The sequence below is a fragment of the Heterocephalus glaber genome, unplaced genomic scaffold, assembly GCF_053883595.1.
Source record: "Heterocephalus glaber isolate CG9 unplaced genomic scaffold, H.glaber_assembly_v1.0 deba00001457, whole genome shotgun sequence".
Classification (NCBI taxonomy): domain Eukaryota; kingdom Metazoa; phylum Chordata; class Mammalia; order Rodentia; family Bathyergidae; genus Heterocephalus; species Heterocephalus glaber.
In genome coordinates, this window is record NW_028258305.1 from 46,318,779 (window position 1) to 46,329,216 (window position 10,438).

Genomic DNA, 10,438 nt, shown 5'->3' on the forward strand with positions numbered 1-10,438 from the left:
AGATCCCCAAGGCAGAGAGACAGAAATGGCTAGCCCAGGCACGAACGGCTGCTCCTCCCAGACTTACCCATCTTCCCCCACGCCAGAGTGAGCAAACCAGGGCCAGAACAGGACAAGGACACTGACTGATGTCTGCCACTAAAACATAGAAAACATGGAGAAAAGAATCTTCCTTCCGTCCAGTAAATCCCAATAAGTCAGTAGAAAGAGAACAATAACATAATAGAAAAATAGGAAGAGGAGAGGAACAGACTCCATAGAAAAGGAAATTCAGACACACACACACACGTGATAGAAACATAGACGTTTACCTTTTTAAAAAAATTTATCACATTGTCATTAACGCCCTCAAAATACTGCCTTTTGCTTTGTACACACTTATCCCGTGGTTCCTGCCGCTTTCTAAGGCGGGTCTGGAAATCCTCTTTTGCGTCTTCAGTTGTGCTGTCCTGTGCTATTTTGATGTCTTGAATTGATCCAGAAGGTTTACGTTTCACAGTCATTTTGATTTTGGAGAAGACCCAGAAGCCATAAGGTGCCAAATCCAGTGAATAAAGTGAGGGGGAACACAGTGTGATATTTTTATTTGACAGAAATTGCAGTAAATGTTTTGGGAATTGATTTAGGACATCAAGAGAACCACAAAAGCACATCTAAAGACACTCATGAAAGAGGAATTCCAGAATGGCTTCAGAAAGTGGTAAGATCAGTGGAATACGTGTATTCACAGTGAGGGGGAGTATTTTGAGGGAGCTAATGACAATGTGTCTTTGACTGTAATAATTTTTTTTTATTTTTTAGTTTTTGGTACCGGGGACCGAACTCGGGTCTTTGCGCTTGTGCAGCAGGCGGTGAAACCACTGAGCTAAATGCCCGGCCTATAATTTTTTAAACATACACCGTATTTTTTATTAGCCCTTGTAAACATGAAAAGTATAAAGCCACTGTCACTATGTATGAATCTAAATTAAAACCGCAATGAAATAATATTATGATTTAGCAGATTACCAAGGCTGAAAACCTCGTCAGCACACTGTGTTGGTGCAGGTGTAGGGCAACTGGCAACAGATATCAGGGCTCCAAAGGCAATAGTTTCAGGCCCTGCAAGTGCACTTCTAGGCACATATCCTACTAATTTTTGGTATCTGATGATCATTGCAGCATTTTTCTTATAAATGCAAAGGACTGACACCAACTCAAACATCCAACAGTAGAGAGTTAATTAAATACAGTGCATCTATATACTGCCTCCTCAGCTTCAATCTGGCTGCCCGATCCTGGGTGGAAAGAACACTGTGCTCTCCCTGGACCTGGCCAGGCCCTGTGGGCATAGGAGCTGGGGAAAGCTGCTGTGCCTCTCAGGATACAGGGCCCTTCGCCTCTCACTTGTGTGTCTCTCTCGTCACGCACCTGACTTCCAGTTTTCTCCCATGAAGACAGCCCAGGCCTGGCGAAAGGAGCCATCCAAGCAGGGGGAAGATGAGCAAAGCTCAGCCACAATGTGCAAGTGACCGTGAGTCTGAGAGGGCTCCTGAGGGTGTGTCAGCTGCCCACACCAGTCACGACTACGACTCCACTTGTTTCTTCCTCTAACTACGGGGCCCATGCTTCTCTTTATTTAGTTCTGCCACCAAAAATCTCCCCATTAGAAATCCATCCCGTTTATTTCTAAACATTGCAATGGCCTTAGGATGAGGAAGACAGGCCGCTTGTTCCTCCCCTCTTGTGTGAATTTTCTTCATTAGATTGCTTGCTGGGATATGCTGTCCCGGAGGAATAGAAATGGGCAGGTAGGTTTGGGAAGAGGCTACTTCTTGAGCCGAAGAGGGCAGTTTGTGAGCCATCAAGATGGTGAGCGGAGCGGCCAGAGCCAAAGTAAGCACATGGGAGGGACAGGTACAAAAGAGGGACAAACTTTACCAACTAAACGTCAGGACCAATAGATTCTTACAGGAGAGGCAGACACTGCTGAGGAAAAGGCAACCTGTGGGCTGCTGCTCAGAGTGTTTCAAAGCTCCAGTGAAGGAAGACAAAGGCCCTGAAGCCACCATTTCCCAAGTGCTCACTTCCCGGCTCCCGTGGCCATAACCCTTCCATCCCAGAGAAATCGAAGGACATTGCCTGTGAGGAAACTACAGCAAAGTAGATTGCCTATGCTGGCATTCATCCGAGGGAAGCCTCAGTCCCACAGCCTCGCCCCTGGAGCTGCGGCCTGCGTGGAAGAGCAAGCATCGTGGTGCAGGGCCCTGGCAGGGGCAGGAGCGTCCGTGACCACAGAGGCACTGAGAGGGGCCCGGGAGAAGTCACACGGTGAGCAGCGGCCGCCAGACTGGTGCTGCACACTGAGCTGGGCTTCAGCGCGTGCATGTGCGCCTGTGTGCACACATGTACGAGGGCCTGCGTGACAGCCACCACCGGACTTGGCTGGCTCTGCTATTTCCGCCATGGCCGCTGAGTGCAGTGGTGGCCAGAGAAGCAGGGCCGTGGCCCGCCCTTGGCGAGGCGCACTCCAAAAGCAACTCCCTCGCCAGAAGCAGTGACTGTCTGCTCTGAGCTCCTTTGCTCAGTTTACCTGCCCAACAGACCAGAGGCTGCAGACCTGCGAAAAGGGGCCTCCAGGGACCAGCCGGCACCACTGTGTTTACAGCATAGGCGTCGCTGGACCAGCAAGCTGGAGAGTGCGTGGCCATCCGCCTCCCTCGAGTTCGGATGTGTGATGAACACCATGCTGATGGAACAAAGCGAGCGTGAGCTCCCGCCCTGGGCTGTAAGCTCACCAAGGCGGGCTGCATTGGGACCAAAGTTGGAAAAATTATTGGAAACAACAGCACCACGATTAAGAACCAGAATTTCTCCAGGACAGATAGACAGATAAAAGCAGAAAGAGAGAGAAATGAAATCCTCATGACTATGCTGTTAGGCATTTTGCAGGTAAGAAAATCCTTTTCCCCAGAGGGTTCGGCGGGATGAGCCGGGTAATTCACTGTGTCCTCCACTGCCCCTGTGTCGTTGGACAGAGTGATCGGCAAAAGCCAGTGTCTTTCTGCTAAAGAGGCAAGGCTTGGCCCTGGCAGGCCACGTGCACCGTGCAGGGAGCTCTGCCACCTGCCCGTGGGTGACTGTGGGCAAGCTCCCAAGCCGTGGGGCTGGTTACCTGCAGCAAAGTCAGAACAGAGGGCACGGTAACCTGGACTCCTCCAGGCCCACGAGACAAAAACTAAACACAGAGTCTTAGGGCTTGTCTCCAAATACATAAACTGGGCAGTTTAAGTGACAAATAATTATTACAGTTCTGAGGCTGGGAAGTCTGAGATGAAGGTGCCAGCAGGTTTGGAGTCCCATGGGACGGTGAGGGCCCTCCTCCCAGTTTGCCGATGGCTGCCTCCTTGCTGTAGCCTCTCAGGTGCAGACAGGCGGGTGGAGGGGCTCTGGTTTCTCCCTCTGCTGACAAGGGGACTAATTCCATCATGGGGGCCTCTAGTCTCATAACCTCAGTCAGACCTATCTACCTCCGGGTCTCTACTTTCAAATTCCATGACATGAGGGAAGAGGGCTTCGAGGTAGGAATTTCGGGAGGACGAGAACACTGTCTGCAGCAGGCTGATGGATGAGCGCCACCCCTGCTACTGCACAAGGCATCCTGGGAGAGCATACCACGCTTATCTGACACCCTCAGCTCAGCTGCCCCTCCCTTCCTTCTGGCTGGCCACCTGCTTGTTGGCTCCAGGCACGTATTGCAATGCTAGGGAACCCCAGCCTCTGTTCCAGGTCTCCATTCCCAGACCATTGCGTAGGCCCTGCCTTCACACGCATTCTTCAGGGAGAGTGAAGACTTTGAGCCGCAGCCAGAGGGTAACTGGAAACCCCTACTCTCGTGGATCCCAGATTCACCCCCGAGGACCTGCCTATTCTAGCTTGTTATTGTACACATTTGCTAACTGGCCAAATAAAGAGCTTGCACCTGAAAGACGCTGAGCCTTGTTTGGTACTTGGAGTTCCAGGGTGTGAAACCACAGGTTAATCCTATCCTCCTGCACCAGGAGAGAGCCGAGGCATCAGAGAAGCCGCTTCCCAAAGCACACAGCTGGCCCTGGATATCTTCCCAGCTCTGCGGGTCAAAGGAAGGTGGGCCCCTCCGCAAACCCGAACGGCCAGCGCCTCCCCAGGCGAGAGGGCCAGCTGAAGAAGCCCGCAACCCCAGCTCTCTGTCCAGTCCCAGGGCTTGGCTTGCACTTGGCAGAAGTGCCATGGCAGCCTGGAACTGCTGCCCACTGCCAGCTGGTGGGGGCACTTTCGCTGTCTCTGATGAGCATGGTTTGTGGCTACCACGACCACACTGACAGCCAGATGAGCTGTGTAAATGATCAGAACCCGTGTCTATTGCTGCTCACCAGCCACCCAAGCCGATGGTATAAAGGACCACCACTCATCACAGTTATTCTCACAGACCCAGGGCTGATGGAGCCCAGCCAGATGGCCCTCCTTCTGCTCTCCCTCATGGTCAGCTGGTGGCCGGGCAGGAGACATCCAGGGCCCTCACTCACACAGCCAGTGGTGAAGGAGCCTAGGACTGCGAGATGCTGTCGGCCTGGACACCTCCGACCTGGCCTCTCCCTTTGGCCGGGCTTCCTCCCTTCAGTCCCTGTTAAGGTTCTGCTCTGGGATGGGAGACACCGGAGAAAGAAGAGCCTTAGGCCAAGATATCTGCCCCGTCCCATTTTGATCTCCCCCAGGAGACAGTGCCCCAAAATCAAGAACAGTAGAACCATAGGAGTGAGGTAAAGGCAGCGACAATGAGATGACTCGATTTCAGCACGGAGGAGGAGGGATCCACCAAGACAGTTTATGAAAACTAGGCCATAAACTTGACCCAGCTGATGCTAGCAATGGAGGTGTTGTTCTTCTGGTTGTTTGTGTTTGTTCTGCTCTGTCTTGATGTCAAACTGAGGGAGTAAAGCAGATGATAAAAGCAGTGTTTGGATCCCAGAATAGGAGCAGAGGGAAAAGATCCAAGATGAACTAACTTCCCTCTCCCCGTTTTTGTTGTTAACCCTTTATTCTTCCTATGGGGGTTGAAGTTGATCTACACAAGAGTGACTGAGCAGACCAGAGCTAGTGCGTGGATGCAGGGGTTAGATCTAGCACAGGAGACCTCCTGAAGGCAGCTGGGGCTGGCACAGCCAAGGAGGAATTCAGACCAAATCTCTAGGCAGTTCTGAGTCACCCAGGCTTGGCAAACCAAGCTCACTAGACTAGCCCAAAGCATATGAGCAGGCCTGGGACTGAGGGGCGTGCCTAGGGTCCGAGATGGACCGGAAGCGAAGGCATGGAGAGCTCAGTGTTGCCTGTATTAGACTCCGGCTATGCTGTGTTTCGATGAGTCAGACTTTCTGCAAAACTGCCTGATCTTTGCTTACATAACAGGAATCTTAGAAAGATTCCTGGAACCCCCACTTTGTGACAGGCACTCTGCTAAGCGTTTTCTTTGCATGTTTCTTTTAAGGCTCTTAACCCAATGAGAGATTCATATCTCTGTTTCAGAGATGAGAAAGCCATGGCTCAGAGGCAGGAAAGATGTTCATGAGCAACAATTAAGTGGCAGACCCAAGACCATGAACTCCAGTAGCAAGACTCTGCTCCAACAGGCACCATCACCTGGGTGGCACAACCACCATGACACTGTGATGTTGGTGCCCTTTCCTTCTCCTCTCATGAGAAGATGGAACCTAAGAGACGTTCCTGGGGCCAAAGCTGGTGAGTGTCAAAGTAGGAATTTGAACCCAGTTTAATTCCCACTCCAAGCTCTTTCCAAGCTCCAAAGGGAGGAAAAGAATGCAGAACAGAGCTCAGCGTAGCCCCCAAGAAGGGAGAGGAAAGCGGCTCCTTAGCAGGGGTGAAGGGAAGGCCAGGAAGCATGCTAACCATTCACCACGCCCCATTTTTCACATTGAAAAAGAAAATCACCTTTTTATTTTTGCAAATTACCTGTCCTGGAGGGGGAATGGAAGAGGCACTCCCAAGAGTTAAACACCTGCTTTCCTCACCGACTGCTCCCATCTGCTCTCTGGTCTGGCACATGTCTGCTCTTCCCAGGGATGTTCAAGAGGGCCTTCCTTAGCTGGGTCCAAAGAAAACAATCACTTTGATTACAGAAAGAGGCGCATCTGCTAGCCTGGATTTGTGGGAGAGCCCATAATCCCAGCATTTTACCTCCTATTAGACCTCTTCTCCAGGAAAGAAATGTCCTGCTCTTTAAAGTTGAGACCATAAAATTGTGACAGCTTGCTTGCAAACAGAGCTGATTCTGGAACATGAAACAGCCCTTCAGATAAAATATACAACTCAGGTGTGGGAGTGGAGGGCTGGGGTCTTAAAATTCGATCAGTCGTGAGTTACATTTTATTGTATGGCTCTAGCTAGGCACTTCCCTACTGTAGAACATCACTAATTCCAACATTTTGGACATATTTCCCATTAGCCTTTTATTTGAAATTTTATGCTTCCCCTCATAAAAACCTTCAGCAGATTAATGTGCTTGGGATGTTTATTTAGAAGTACAGATGGTCTCCCTTCCAGTTGTTTTTATTGTTGGGCTGCCTGAGTGTACCCTTTGTCCAGCAGTTAAGGGGTGGGGCAGCAAAACAGCAACCAGCATTGTCTCAAAGGATGAGGAGGCACAGGGCAGGGTGGGGTCGGGTGAGGGACATCTGATGGCTGTGGAGGTCTACACTCACAGCTTCCCTCCTGGAGCCCATCGTACACATTTGGAGTGGGTGGTGTGGGAATGGTAGGCACAAAGGGGCCTTGTGCACCTCCCTCATCCCCCAGAGGGCCTGGTCCTGCGGGCTGTTCCTCTCAAGAAGACTGTGTTCGGGCTGGAGCTATTCTGTTATCTTCCCTACTACAGCTAGAGGCAATCCCGCTCTTTGACAGGTAGAAAGTTCTGCCTTTTGCTGACCTCTTTCCAAGTTTCCTATCAGTTCTACCCTGGTGTCTGGGGCCACATATTCTATTTGCTCTGCTTGAGAGATTTGAGGACCATAACCGGTCCTTCAAAGCATCCTTTCCCCAGGAGATATGTGTCGGTGCCCTCCTACACCCTGAGTGAGCACCCGGGAGAGCGTTTACAGGTTCAGTCTTACTCATCTTCCTTGGGTTGACAGCTCCTGTGTCAGTAAGAACACAGTATGCTTGTCAAACAAGCCAGCAGGTAAGCAATTATGTGCTCCTGAAAAGACAATCTTCTAACTCATGCTTCTGGGCACCCAGGAGAAATGTGCTTTACCAATCAGATGTCTTTCAATTGTATAGACATTCTGTGAGGCAGAAGACCATGAAACTAAAGAAAGAAGAGAATAAACCTCCATACCTAGCAAGAGATTGGTATTTCTCCTGCTCTTGCTCTTGAAGGGGTTTGGTGATGCCCAATAGGACAAGAGAATACAACCCAGGGCTGACACATTAAAAATCATTTACGTGGACTTCGGAGAGGCCAATGCCCTGACCGCCCTATATTCCCTTTGCTTTGTCACCAGTGTGCAAAGGCCCTCTGGTTCTCAAGAAACTCTGGCCAGCCCCTAAAGTCCTAGAGGTCAAGGAAGCATGGGTATAAGCAGCCAGGTTGTGGCTTGGGTTACATAAGGGGAAAGATGTACAACTGCTGTTATCGAAGATCTCTGCAAAATACTAATGAGTTTAGCAGAGATGTGGCCCCAGGACCTAAAACTTCCATCCCAGACATCCATCAGGCAGCCAGGGCCTCGATCACACAATGCTTGGGGCACTCGGCATGCCAATCAGTCTGCATTGCTGGGAAGAGGATCTCATTTCCATCTGCCCACCACCAACCCACCTGATGGAGTTTCTGGGCCCAGAACTGACCCACTTACAGCCAGCAATTGCTCAGGAGAAAGGAACCCTGGTGCATAAAAGTCTGAAAGCAAACTTGGCTGTTTCCCACCAAGCCAGCCACTCTTGATAAGAAGACATTGGTCTGTCAGGGATGTGAAGGCTGGACAGGGAAGACTTCCTGAGGAAGAAGAGGCTCAGAAAGGAAGGAAGATGAACACACAGCACTTAGGGAATGGGAGGGGAGAATTCACCACTTAGCAGTCAGCAACTATCTGCGGGGGAAGAAAGCACAGTTTCATTGTGTAGAACTGTCTGACTCAGAAGGAGATTTGGCACATCTCAGCATCTACGCTTTCCATGGTGAGGCTAATCGCCATGGTGCAGGACACCAAGTGCCCAAGAAACATCCATGCCCCCTCTGAAAGCACCCCCACGCCCACCATGTTCACACCCAGCCCCAGGCACACTACACCGCCAGAATCCTTGCCTCTGACTTCCGGTGGGATGCATCCTGGAAGACTCCTTCTTCTAGATGTCATACCGAAAAAGGCTGGGCTCCTTTCTCCCAAGGTGAAGAAGAATTACCAGTGTCTCTTGGACTCCAGAAATGGAAGCACCAAAATCAGATGATTCACCCAGCTCAGGGAGAAGGGAGCGATATGCAGTAAAGGAGAAATCAAAGAATCAGTCAAGTGCTGGCCCTGCGGAGACAAACTCCTGTTGATGGAAGCCCTGAGGGGACCTGAGCAGCACAGTTTGATTTCCTCTGATGACTGGTTTTATAAACAACCTCAGTGTCAGAGATTTCTAGCATCTTCTACCTGACCCTGTATCACAGCCTGCTGAGCCAAAAGCATACCTTTACAAACCACCAAGTCCTTTCTCTTCCTCTGGGCAGGGCAAGAACCCAACCAAACTTTCCTAGATAAAAAAAAAAAAGACTTTCCCAAAACTGGGATTCAGTAAGAAATGGCTTTTCCAGCAGGGTGTAGGGGCACATACCTATAATCCCAGCAGTCTGGGAGGCTGAGACAGGAGAATTGAAAGTCCCAGCCCTTTCTGGGCAACTTCGTGTTGAGTGAGACCCTGTTTCATAATAAAAAATTAAAAAGGTCTGGGAATGTAGCTGAGTGCAAAGGTCCTGGGTTCAATTCCCAATATGAAAGAAACAAAGATCCAGAAAGAGGTCCCAATGTCCTTTCTCTCAGATCTCAAACTTGCCTGTTTCCATGGAAAGGTTTCCCCTGCTGGCTGCATGCAAGTCTACCCAGTGAAAGGAGCCACAGAGCTAAGAAAGTTTTCACGAGGGTCTCTCTCTCTCTCTCCCTCTCTCTCTCTCTCTCCCTCCCTCTCTCTCTCCATATGTACTAAAAGCAATGCTACTCCTCCAACCTACTTCGGGCCCATTGATTTCTCTTGCTGAGCAAGCCTGGCCCATGTGTCTTACTTACGAGAAAGATGCTGAATGAAAAAGAGTCAAACAGCCTCCCTCAGGACAGTCCCATAGCCATGCAGAGCTCCTGAGTGATACCATGTGTACATGTGTGAGGTAGGGGTAGGCATATGGGGAAGGGAGCAGTGAGCCACTCAGTCCTAAGGAAACCAGGTCCAAACAGGTCTTGGGATTGTATGTGAGCACCCAGGCCAAGTTCTAGAGCTCCCGCCATTGCCAAGAAGGTGTAGGCCGAATGTTGGTGCACAGGTGCGAAGGAAGGAAAGGGAGGGACATATCTTCTTGGGGTCTGACAAGAGGAGCAGCAGCTCCTGGAAGCAGCCTGATGATGTTTTGCATGTGCAGTTCCCATCCACCTTGTCACTGTCCTCCAGGAAGGGCAACTAACAGCTCTGGCCTGAGAGGCCTGGAGGCCCTGTGCTCCATCCCAGAGTCAGGCTCCACTACTGCAGGCTCCCAGGTGCGCATTCACGACCTCTCCTGTGCTCGGGCCATCCTTGCTCTGATTCTGTTAAAAAGCAGGCTGTGGTACAGTTAGTAAACTGCAAGGTTTAAATTTGTGTGCCTGTCTCCAAAATCTCACAAAGCACCCATTGTGTTGTCCCTTGACCGTGTACGGCCGCCAGGTGTACCATCCCTTCCCACCAGACAGAACTCTCTCTCGTGGTCTTGCAACTTCGTACCCCAAGTAAGGGGATGTGGGACCAGTCAGCCTCGGAGGACCGTGACGAGGACCGAACGAGATCATCAGCAGGAAGAGGTTGGTGGGTGGGGCCACATGTTGGGCACGTGGAGGTTGTCACCGTGACGATTCTCACCAAGCCCTGCTCCCTGAGATGGGGACCACAGTGGACACTCCTTCCTGCCACCAGGGTCTCCTCCCTGCATTCCAAATTCTTCCTGAGGGAGGTTGACCAGAGGAGGCACCACCAAGCCCTGTGAGGCCTGGGGAAGATGCTGCCCCTTCCTGGGGTGCTTCTCATCTGCTGTTATGGCTTGTGTTTAGATGTCTCCCCAGCCTTGTGCCAATGAGGCGGGGTTACAGTGGAGGTGGCCGGATCGAGAGTGTGTGACTCAGGGTGCAATGCTAGGCCCGAGAGCACTAGGATTAAGGGGGTGAGTGCTGCCCACCCT